This window comes from Cryptomeria japonica, chromosome 5 (genome assembly GCF_030272615.1).
Source record: "Cryptomeria japonica chromosome 5, Sugi_1.0, whole genome shotgun sequence".
NCBI classification, from domain to species: domain Eukaryota; kingdom Viridiplantae; phylum Streptophyta; class Pinopsida; order Cupressales; family Cupressaceae; genus Cryptomeria; species Cryptomeria japonica.
This window is the reverse complement of record NC_081409.1, coordinates 302,988,226-303,001,558: the sequence shown is the minus strand read 5'-3', so window position 1 is coordinate 303,001,558 and position 13,333 is coordinate 302,988,226.

Genomic DNA, 13,333 nt, shown 5'->3' with positions numbered 1-13,333 from the left:
TGTATGTATGTTTGGTTTTATAATTTTGCTATCATTGTCTTGGTTCCTCTTGCGGTGCATTGCATCCTTGATTTTGTGGAGGGGCAACCATGTTGTTTTTAGGAGGGGGATTTTGCACCACAAATCGGAACACGGGTTGTGAACTCTTTATAGTCCTTGCATCTACAACCCCGTCATTGACAATGTTTTTGTTTTTATTCCAAAAGTTGGGTTTATCACTGTTAAAGCGTGGGCGAGGATCATCTTTTGGTTCATTGTATATCTTGATAAGTCCCTTTTTAATGAGGGCCCGTTCACATTTTAACCCCTGGGTGATCATGTCACCAAAGGATTTTGTGCCCTTCATGTCTAGGTGGAATTCCATTTCATCGTTCAAGTTGGAAATAAATATTTCCACTAGCTCTCGTTCAGGTAGATGAAGAGAATGCCTACTAGATAGTTGTCTCCGCCATTGCAGGAAAGCTGAAAATAGCTCCCCTGGTTTTTGCTTGGTATTGCACAGATCTACCATGGTGACATCATTTTCTATGTTGTGTGAATAATGTGTGATGAACTTTTGGACTAGTTCTTCAAATGTCCTAATCCACCTGTTAGTCGGGAAAACCATTATGTGGTTGTCCCTCCCAAACTCTAAGGAAAGAGGCACATTAGATATGTGTCTTCATATGCCACTTGTAGGCAAGTTGAGTTGAATTCCCTGACATGATCTCTAGGGTCTCCTTTTCCCCGATACTTTTTGAACTTAGGTGTTTCAAACCCTTGTGCAAAAGGTGGCATATGTAGATTCCTATCAAAGGGATAGGGACAAATATCATTAAGTGAAAACTGGGTAGTTTTTACACCACTGTGGAGTTGTTGGGCTAGATTCTCGACTTGTTACCTCAACATGTCAATGTCATTAGGAGGAGGAGGGGGGGATTTCCTTGATTAAGGTCATATCTGAAGTTATCTCGACCTCTTCCACCCTCATTACAACTATGGTGTTCTGATGCTTGCCATAATTGTGCAGTATCAAAATCAGAGGGTAGTTTGGCTCCCTCTTGAGCAAGTCTCAAAAAATGAGCATCAGTTTTGTTTTTGAGGATTTCATCGAAAAGTCGATTGAAGAGGGGGTTGTGTTGTGCCCTTTCTATTGCTTCAGGAGTGGGAGTACTAGGATTTTCATCATTTGCATTTCCTCCAAGGGCTTCTTGGAATTCATTGAGATTTTCCTCCTCTTCCTCCTTGATTTCTAATTGTCTAGTCCTTGATTTGGTTTGAGCCATTTTGTTTGAAAGTTGTTGTTGAAGTTTGGTGAAAATGATTATGAGTTGGTGATGGAATGAGAGATAAATTTTTGGTGAAGTGTTTAGCATATGGATCTCTAACACTAAAGGTTTGATGTTACCAAAGTCCTTTTATGAATTGCTTTTTGTGTTGTCAACAATGTTTGATATGATAAGGTATAGCAAGGTTTGAGATGTGTTACAAACCAAGCTATCTAGTAATGAGAGGATGCACTCATATACTAGCTTTAACCTGCGTAGAAATGCCTCTTAGGATGAGTTTATCCTAGATGTAGAGACACTCCAAAAAGTGATGTGTTGTTTTGATTCAAGCAATATCTAAAAAGAACTTAGGACAAGACCTTTTTATGTTTCGAGAGTTGGAATGGATTGATGATGTATGAATGTGAGAATGGATGGGAACTTCAATAAAAACTTTGTGTTAGATATGGGAAAAATTCTTCCTCTTCTCTTTCGAGGGTTGGTGGTTCTTCCCGAGCTATGTTATTTAATGCAGATGTCTGGAAAGAAGGCAGGATTGATTTTGTCTCCCTTGTTTTTATGGTAACTCAAAGCTCTATATTGAGTAAAAGCTCTGTTGTTCAAAGACTCTTGATCAAACTCGTTGGATTTTCCTTGAAGATATAGACGCATATGACACAAGAAGGCTCTGTGTGAGATAAAAATTTGTCTATTAAGATAGAAAAATTTCTTTATTTTGATGAAAGCCTTTGAGCTTAATAGGATTTTCTTGAAATTGATATGTTGATGAAGATTCTTCTTTCTCAAAATGTGAAGGATGGTCATATAGTTTGATATCCTGTTTGCACTTTGTTTTTATTTTTTGCCAAATGTTGGTTTTGAAATTTTTGTGTTGGATGAATACTTGTTTTTGAATTGATTTTGATTTTCTTTGACAAGAAAACAAAGCAAGCACACAAACACAATAATGTTGCCTCAAAAGGCACAAATAAGTGTGGGTTTAAATCAACCCAATCTTTGAACTTTTTTACCCCTTTTCAAACGTTTTTGTGTATGTTTTTCCAAAAGCCTAAAGTCGGCTCAATTTATCACTGGTCTGACACAAAACAAAGACACTTCAAACACATTTTATCCCTAAGGTCAAATGGCCAGTTGCGATAATTTCAGCCCACACCTTGATATTTCTTCAACTTTGGTATTACATACCTTATGAATCTCGTTGTAGCAGGTAAGGATGTGATATACTAAGTCTTGCGCAAGCATAATAGATAGATGATCCCCATGATGGGGGAGTCACCACTTTTATCAAGCTACAATTAGCCTTTCAAAAAGTCATGTTTCTACTCAAGTAAATATGTATGGTGAGTATCTTGGGAGAAAAAACATCTATGTACTCTTGCACTGAATTTATCACAAATATCCTTAATCAATAGAACGGGTGGGTTTCTATATAAAAAGGTGTCTAGTAATGTTCGATGTTTTTTGACATAAGTTCATTATGCAGTGACTCACTTAAGAGCCTTGTAACTTGTGGCGGGGCCCATATGTCCTTTCGGCAAGTTACACTGTAGGAACAGCTATACCCAAGGCTACAGCTTTCGCTCACACCTGATTTCAATAGTGGCTAGAAGGATTTATCGCGCGAGGTCATTCCCAAGAGTGATGTGTCTCTTGGCAGGCCTCTCTTAAAAAGATAAAATTTTGAGTGTTACTAACACTTTTCTCTTGCACCTAGGACCACGAAAGCCAAGGGAGAGGATAGTGTGTGTTAGAAGTAGGACCACTCAACAAACTTTGCACAAGTGTGCCAATCACCAAAAAAACTTGTCCTTTTTAACCAAAAATATAGCAATGTGATCTAGCTAATTGGAGACGTTGCTCCAACAAAAATGGTGTTCTTTTTAACTTCAAGGCAAAATGTTTTGTAATCTAGGAATTTGAAATCCTGGTCAACTGAATTGAAAGCACATTTTGCTTTGAAGTAAACAGCTTTTAACTTGAAGGAAATTTGGCTTGTTCTTTTTAACCTTGCCCAAAATGAAGTGTGGATTGTGATTTTTTTAAGTTGATGCAAGAAATAAAAATTGTTTTGTTGATTTTAAGCACCAAAATAAAGATTGTTCCTATCTTGCAAAAAAGAAATTTCATTGGGTTTTGAATTTGTAGTTCTTTTTATCTTGACAAATGAGGTTCTTTTTTACAAGCTCAAACAAGATGTTTGATTCTTTTTAAGAGCCCAAAATGGAATTGGAGTTGATTTTAACCAAGAAAAGGAAGTGAATTCATTTTATCCTAACTTTAAAGACAAAGTTAGCAACATAAATAAATTTACTTCCTAAGCTTAATTTATGAAATCCTACAAAAACGGGGTTAGTCCAAACCTGCACAAAAGATAACAAGTTAGTAAAATCCACATGTTTGGTGGGCTTCTACAAGCCTAATATTTTTGGTTTTTTGGTTACAAGGAAATTTTCTACAACTCTCTGTTACAATATCGCTATGCTGTGTGGAAACAGAAGCGCTATTTAACACGAAAGCGCTAAATAACCAACGAAAGCACTAAAAGAAGTGCAAGAGCGCTATAAAAGAGACTATAGCGCTAAAAGAACTCTGTCAAACAGAATTAATTCTATCAAACAGCGAGCTGAAAGCGCTAAAATTAGGAATGATAGCACTATTTAATGGTCAATAGCGCTAAAAGAAAGACACTAGTGCCAGTTGAGATACAATAGCGCTAAAGTACCAACTTTCGAAGGTGCTAGAGCGTGAACAACTGTGCTAAAGCGTGACCTATGTGGACTCAATTAAAATATGAAAAAGTTAGTAGTTTTCAAAAAAAAAAGATATTGGGAGGTTGCGTGTTCGATTCACATCGGGTTCACCAAATGATCTCTGCAAAAAGGAATGGTTAGGATATTGTCAAGACAAACACAAAACAACAAGCAACAAATCGAGTGTTAGTGTTAGAAATCACAAATCAAACACTATCCTAAGCAAGCATATCAAGAGAGACACTAAAAGAAAAATAGAGATCTTAACAAAGAAGTTAAATGCTCTAAGACATCTCCAAATGCCTTCCACCATGCTTGTAGCTTCTCCTCCCTTGTTCCTCTCCTCTCCAAGTTCCCAAATGAGTGTAGCTCTCAGTAGTTTTTTGCACTATTTTGGATGTCTTATGGAGGTTCAAGATTGTAAACTATGAAAATGCAAATGTGAACAAGCTAAAATGATATATTATCTAATTGTCTGATATTAATTTTAGCCCAAAATAATAAATATAGATGATTATGCTAAATGCTCTCTAAAATTCACTATAAGTTAGATGCATACAAGATTTAAGGATTTGGATTATGAAGAAATGAGCTCTATTTATAGGTAAAATGGAGCAATGGATGGTTGAGATTGAGTAATCTCAACAAGGGTCAGGATTGAGGGGTTTATGATCCATGTGAGGGCTTTCAATCCAGTCCCAGGATGACAAATGTCAACAAGAGATGGGTTGAGAGGAGAGGGAATAAGGATTAAATGCTTGACATGACTTGAGGGTTAACTTGGGAGGTAAGGTTAATGTTGAGTTGAAAGAATAAAGTCATTATCCAATAAATAATGTCTTCATCCAATGGATAAACTCTTCTGCAAGAGTTAGTGAGGATAACCATGGTCAAAGCAATAAATGCTTGAAAAGACCCATGAGTCAAATGGAGGTTGAGTTAGAGGTAAAGTCTCTAACCATGGGGGTGAGTTGAGTTAACCATAAATGGTTATGTAAGAGCCATTAATGGTCATGTAAGAGCCATTAGTGGTTTGGAAGACTTTAGAGGTTAGCTTGTTGAACACATAAAGCATTAAATGCTTTTCAAAGACTTTGGAGTCTTTGAGAAGTGACCTTAAGTTTCTTAGGAATGTGACAATATTTAGGGGATGGATTAGGCTAATTAGGAATGGTTTAGAAGAGTCTAGAAGGGGATTTAGGATTGCAAGTGGGCTTGGTGGGTGAGGGAAAATAGGATTTAAATTAAAATAAAATTAATTTATTTTAATTGTGGTTGCAACTTGCATTTGTAGGAGAATGCAAGTGGGGGGGATTTTATTATTTAAATAAATATTTTATTTATTTATTTAAAAGAGGAAAAGGGGGTTAAATTAAATAAATAGGATTTATTCATTTAATTGATTGTGAATTTGGTTTAATGAATTAACTAAAATAAATTCAATAATTTATTTAATTAATAGGAGAATGGTTGAGGAGGAATTAATTAAATGTTAATTTAATTAATTGTTGGCTAGTGGGTTTATTAATCAAAATAAATAGTAAATATTCATTTAATTAAATGGATAGATTTATGTGACTACAGTACGGATAAAGGATCATCATCTCATTTGGTTCCCTATGATTATACGAACAATATCACTAGATTTGACTCCTCAGTAGGTCGCATCGAACTTATCGACAATCATGTTAATGCCATCACTATACAAGTAGTTCACACCACATTAACACCTTGTAGACCAAGGGTAACCATTGAGGGAGCCCCTCCTTCTCAGTCATCCAACAGGCTACCTCAACCCAAGACTGTCATCTAGGGTGCTTCACCCTCCAATCCATCTCGTCAAAATGATTGCAAGGTCATGACTTGTCAAGGTAGATTAACTATTCAAGGAGCTCCTCCCCCTCCTCCTTCAACTTCCACATCATTCATGAATCGCTACAACATCCTTGATTGCCTTAGCAAGATTCTTGTCCAAATTTCCATCCTTGAACTTCTCAAGGCCTTGCTTGTCCACAAAGAGATCCTTGAACAGGCCTTGCTAGAACCTCGTGTTCCTGACAACATTAATGCTACCCAATTCCAAGCCTTGATAGGTAATATTGTTGCACAACATCACCTATTTTTCACCTCCAAAGAAGCTCCTTTTGTTGATCCCTCTCATAATAAACCCCTCCCCATCGAAACCATTGCACATAAACACAAAATAAAGAGAGTCCTTATAGATTGTGGATCTAGACTAAACCTCTATACATACAAATTAATCAAACAATTGGGAATCTCTAAAGATCTGGTTGATACATCCGGTAAGTTGACAATAAAGGTATATGATGATGCAGAACAGGCCTTAAAAGGTACCATCACGTTGCCTCTTCAAGTGGGCCCTGCAACAATTGAAACTACATGTTAGGTCTTGGACCTTGATCTCCCATATAACATACTCCTTAGGTGCTCATGGATCCATTATATTCAAGTTGTTCCATCCACCTACCACCAATGCCTTAAATTTTGATACAATGATAGAGAAATCCCTATCCCGGTCAATCCACAACCTTTTCAATATTGCAAACTCCTTAAGGAAAACATCCCTACCATTGCCCACTCAAAAAACCACTTTCCATGCATGGAAATAATTGCAACCATACACAATTTCCCACCCAATAGATTCTCTCAAACTAGTTTACTATCTTAACATAGGGTCAAGGAAAAGCGGGCCAAAATAGGAATCCAAGTGTCTTAAAAGCCTTCAAGACCATAGTGGTGAGGATTGAATTTCTTTCTTTAGTGGTATTTTTCTGTAGATTAATTAGTTGGGGATTCTATTAGGACCTTTTCCTAATTAAAAGAAAAACATAAAGATTACATCCCTAAATATTGCATTCATAATAGAATAAATTTCTGCAATATTGAGACTATATTCATAATAGATTTATAGTGTTGAATAAAGAAATATTTAAGATTATCAAAAAATTGATGTTTTCTTTCTCCCAACCGTCATTGGATATTGGGTGATCTTTGAGGCATTATGTCAAATAGTTCATGTGCCTTATCTAAGCTTACATATTTTGCATGCATGTGTACCTGGGCAGTTGCACTACAACATCTATACTCACTAATCACATTTGGTTGGAAGTTTCTAAATCCATTTCAAACACATCTTGTGCATATCCTGCAATCGTAGCATTCCATTAGATCATGTTTATTTGATGCATCTCACTAAATAGTTCACGCGCTTTCATGTCTATACTTCCACATTTTCCAAACATGTCAAACAAAGCATTTCCAACCGTAAGCATCTGATATTAATTGCCCTTACCTTCTGCTTTGATGGAAGCCCATACTTTGTTCCAAAGCTCCCATTTTGGCATAGGTAGAGAGTACGTTGGCAAATAAAACTGATCGAAATGGAAATCTATTTGTTGCATTGACTGCATTGTGAGGACGCTTATGTATTTCATTGACAACATAAAGCAGGAAAGGACATGAGAATATCTCCTCAGGGAGGTATTCTATGACAACTGCATCCACTTCCACCCAACCTAAGATCAAGGACAACATTTTTGACAATCATTGTGGAGAATATTACCCTTTAAAACACATTCTATGTGGGACATCTCCCTCCTCCAAAGTCTTATGGTAGGCCCAAAGAAATTGAAATTTAGAAGAAATCTACCATGCAGTGTAACAAAACCACATTCTAGCAGTGGGGCCCACTTGATGAGGAAAGTCTTGAAATTGATGTCACTTCCTCGCTCCATAGAGAAGAAAATAAGGCACCTATAGACATTCCTAAATAAATGTATCCTAAGGCATCAACTATAGTAGAAAAGATGGGCTACAAAGGACATGGTCTTGGACCTTAGAAACAAGGAAGAAAAGAACCCATCTCACCAACTTCATACATACATACTAAGGGCTTTAGTTACTCCCCATTTCCTAAGATCGCCATCATTGGTGCTCCAAGAGATCCTCATTTTGAGCTCTAAGATTTTGATGAAGAGGAATTTCATAAAGTGCCTTTTGAATACCTGGACAATATATTCACTAACACATATGCAAACAATGTCATACCACCCCATCAGACCTTCCACTTCTATACCCTAAATTCATTGTCTAAAACCAATAAGGGCCACAGAACCTTGACATTTGTGCTGACGATAATGCCCTCTTGGCATTATTAAACATGTGTGACCTAAAAGATCATATGAGTAATAATGAAATCCAACTCAATAGGGAGGCATACTTTGGTGGTCAAGTCAACTCCCCTAGTCGCAAAAGTTAAAAAAATAAATCAAAGGTCTCCTAGTGAAAAACTCCATGAGGAACCTTCGAACACAAAAAAACAAAAAATTAAGGATGTATCTTCTAGTGAAAACCTAGATCATGCACTAGAAGATGAAGGACTTGACCTACCTACCATGGCTCTCACAATGCATGAAAGATCTTCACTTTTGATAGAAGAAATTAACATAGTCAACAGGGGCATTGAAGATAATCCAAAGGATTTTCTTGTTGTTAAGTCTCTTACAAATCAAGAAATTCAAAACATTGTGAACTTCCTCAAAGAAACCCAAGTCAATTTTTCTTCATCCTACACTAACATGCTAGGCTTGGATCTAGAGTTAGTGGTCCACAACCTTATTGTTCGACTAGAAGAAAAACTACTCAAACAAAAACTCTGTAAGATGCACCCTCAAATTGCTTTATTGGTCAAAATAGAGTTACAAAAAATGCTTGATGTTGGCTTCATCAGGCCCATCAACTATCTAGCATGGGCCTCAAACATTGTACTTGTTGGAAAATCCACTGGGGGCATATGCATTTGCATAAACTTCAGAGACCTCAATAAAGTGTTTCCTAAGGATGATTTTCCCCTACCAAACATTGACATGATCGTTGATCTCACAGCTAGACATGAGATGCTTTCTTTAATGGATGAATTCTCTAGCTATAACTAAATCAATATTGTTGATGAAGATCAACACAAGACAACCTTTACCACTCCAAGGAGAACATTCTTCTATCAAGTCATTTCATTTGGATTGAAAAATGCAAGTGCCACATATCATAGAGCAATGACAACCATTTTACATGATCCTCTTTGATATTATGGAATATTATGTGGATGATCTCCTAGGTAAATCAAAGACACACGAAGGTCGTATTACAGTCTTGAGAATGATCTTTGAGAAATTAGAGAAGTACAAGTTGAGGCTCAATCCTAAGAAATGTGTCTTCGGAGTTACTTCTGGTAAACTTCTAGGTTTCATTGTGTTACACAGGGGAATTGAAGTGGATCTGGCAAAGGTAAAAGAAATCATGGTGTTCATGGTGAAAATGGATAACAATAATAACAATATTGAAAGGCTAAATGAATCCAACCACTAAACCCTAGCCTAACAATCAACAAAGATCCACCATAACATATGAAGATTACCTAAGACAATGCAAAATAAAACAAAATCACAAAGATTATACCATCACATGTCCAATAGGGTTTTGATCTCCATTCTTCCTATCTCCATTGATCTTGCTTGATATATTTGCTCTCAGATTTGTGTATGCACAAGAGCTCAACAAAGAACGGAATGTGGTTGCAAGTAGGATTGTAGTGTAGCAAGTTGCATGAAAGATCATTAGCATGAGTGATTAGGTCATTAGGGTTTGACAATGAAGGAGGCATCTTCTTAAATAGAAGACACAATATGAAATGGAGGGATAAGATTGAGAGGTGTAAAAAGAGAGGTCGGCTAAGATTAGAGGGTAGGTAAAAGAAATAATAAAATAATGAAAGGGATAGGTAGTGTATGAATTAAGAGATGAATGACATGTGTCATAGGTAGAAAAGGTTAATGAATTAATTAAATAAATAAAGATTTATTTAATTAATAGTAGAAGTGGGATAATTAAATAAATAAAATATTTATTTAATTTAGGAAAAGGATAATTTAAATAAATAAATGTATTTATTTAAATGAGAAATAAGGCTAGAAGAAGATAAATGAATTAACTAAATAAATAAGGATTTATTTAATTAATAGAAGAATTAGGCTTAGATAATTAAATAAATAATATTTATTTAATTAGACTGGACAATTTTGGGTGTCTACATTTTGCCCCTCTTTGAGACAATGCGGCTTGTCGCGTTGTTTCAAAGAAGATAAGATGAACTGATACAGAGTTGCCCCAGAATGGGAATGATATGCCCCCTCGAGAGATTGGATGAAAAGTCTGAAAAGATTGCAGACAATCTCTCGATAAGAAAGAGAGGCTAGAATGGACTGACCGGATAAAGTGATAAAGTCACGGGATGAGAAAGACTGACTCGGGAAAATGAATGCGAGGGCTAGAGTAGGCTATAAGATAGACCACGGGCAAAAGACATCCTCATTGTCATCTACACCTTCACGAGATCACAGTGTAGAGCGAGAAAAGAGCAGCAGCAGTCAGCAGCGATGGCCTTCGTGCACAGATTCGACCGCGTTCGCCGATTTCAGAGGCCAGCAGAGGCAGGAGAGCCGGTAAGTACCACCAAACCTCCTCGTACTTTGACGCATTTGCTTTTTGTCATTAATGCTTAGTAGGTAGCAATAAATGCGCTAGGAATAGGGTACCAAAAAAAATGCAAAAACGTGCAACCGCGTCTGTGTCGGTGCCAGGCACGTCTATGTCCGCCAGGCGCGTCTGTGTCGGTTCCAGGCACGTTTACGTCTGGGACTGCGTTTGCGTTGAATGCGGCCGCATCTGTGCATTTCAGACACGTTTATGCTCTGTAGGGGCGTTTATGTTCCAAAGTCGCGTTTGTGCATAATGTAGGCACGTTTATGTTCAGAAGGCGCGTCTGTGTTTTGTAGGCGCGCTTGTGCAGTCAATAGGCGCGTTTGTGAGTTTAAAGCGCGTTTATGTCAGAAAATGCAAGTTTTTAGTCTTCTAGGTCAAATCAGCAATTCTGTGATGAACATACGCTGTCGATTGGATAAGCTGCTGAGAGAATACACTCAAGCAGGTCCTCTAGGAAGACTAGGATAGATCAAGGCACTTTGTGATGAACAGTGAGTACCAGGATAGAGTACTTTGTGATGAACAGGGAGTACCCAAAGTATGAGCAGCACTTTGTGATGAACAGGGAGTGCAAATGTGAGTAACACTTTGTGATGAACAGGGAATGTCACACACGTAGTACTTTGTGATGAACAGGGAGCACTACTAGGATAGATAGCAACACTTTGTGATGAACAGTGAGTGTCACTAGGATAGATAACCATATGCATTTAGATAGCAAGTAGCATTTTGTGATAAACAGTGAATGCCACGATAACTGACATGATTCGATTGTTTGACTGCAGGAGTATCTGCCTATGCTAGATTCACGGGAGAGATTCCCGTCCACACAGAGATTGCGACCAGAGTTGTCATTTCAGGACAGAGCTGCTATTGAGGAGATGGGATTGAGACACGTGTTGTATGTGCCTGAGTTTCGGGCAAACATGGGATTGCTGACTGTGCTGGCGGAGAGATGGCACTCCGAGACTTGCACTTTCCACTTGCCGATGGGGGAGATGACAGTGACCCTCGAGGATGTATACAGGATTTTGCACATACCGATCGATGGAGAGCTGATCCCATACGATCGAGATGGAGACAGAGAGGCGCTGAGACGGGTATTCCAGGATCCCGGGCTAGAGATGAGAGCAGGGCACGTGGCATGGGATACCATGACCGCGACAGGACTAGCTTTGTCAGCTGTGGTCGGAGGAGCCATCAGTGGGTTCTTGTGTCCGGACAGAGTGACATGGGGGTTGGCAGTGGGCTGGGGAGGAGCACTGGAGATATTGGTGACTGAGCACACCAGATATGCATGGGGTCCATGCGTCTTGGCACATCTATATTATGAGTTGCGTCAGTTCGTCTACCATGGATCAGTGGGACTGGGTTGTGCAGTGACACTGCTATAGGTGTGGGCATACGAGCATCTGCCTATCACACGCCCGATACACTTTAGGGGCAGAGGTCAGGGGCAGAGCTTTGTACATCTTTATGATATGATCACTTCACAGCCTCGGATTGGCAGGTTAGAGCACTGGAGGCGTGTGATAGATGACATTGATGTGGTCATCTGGAGGTCGTACCTGGGGTGCAAGGAGTGGGAGGATGACGCAGTGGAGCTGCCTTATACATTCAGGAGCAGATATCTGATTGGGCGGACGCCTTACATACTGGAGAGATAGCTTGTGGACAGGGTAGGCAGACAGTTTGGCAGGATCCAGAGGATGCCACGAGGCTCGGGTATGTATGCCCGTACAGTCAGGGATCAGGCGCAGTTCGGACCGCTGTTGTCCTATGATCAGGCCGTTACACAACTGGCAGAGATGATGCCCCTACCCTAGGATATGTGGCCGGAGATTGAGGATGCAGGCATGGATGCAGAGTATATAGCTTACTGGGCAGAGCATCCATTTCCACGGTTGACAGATCCGGGAGAGCTGTTGGAGGGAGAGGTTGGAGGAGATGATGATGAGGATGGTGGAGGCGATGGAGGCAGAGGCCGGCGGAGGCGGAGGGGAGTAGTGGGGGAGAGGAGAGTGGCACCTCGGAGGGAGGGGGGACAGGAGGGACCAGCCCAGGTGGTGAGGGGTCGCGGTGGATTGCCCCTGCAGGTACCAGCAGCACAAGGTCCTAGAGCACAGGGACCGAGATAGGGACAGGTGCCAGTACAGGCACAGGTGCAGGGTCAGAGATAGGGACAGGGACCTAGGCATGGACAGAGACAGGTACCCATTCAGGCACTAGCACAGGTACAGGGACCAGCACAGGTACAGGCACCCGCAGAGGGAGAGCCACAGGCAGGGGCAGAGGGCGGGGATCCAGAGGAGGATGAGCTGATTGAGCTCAGGGAGATCTGCCAGGGCCAGGCAGATGAGATCCAGGATCTGGAGCGGGAGAGGGACCGACTCAGGACCAGGCTCAGGGATACTGAGTGGGAGAGGGATCAGGCGATTCAGCGCTATACTGAGGCTGAGACCGCCCTGAGGGCAGGGAGACAGGCGGTGGAGGACACAGGAGCAGGCTACGCATATGTGCTGCGAGCCGAAGAGGAGATCGCCTACTGGAGGGACCTGTACTATGGTGCAGTGCCAGCGGATCAGCGGGCGAGGAGCTTCCATAGACCATCGCGCACAGCGACGGCTACGGGAGGGAGTCGGAGGAGGCAGGCATCTAGTGGTGGGGTCATGGGTCCTCCACCACCACCAGACAGGCAGGGTGATCCTGGAGCGGGTCCTTCTATAGCTCTGCGTCCGTCGAGGCCAGGTGGCTCCG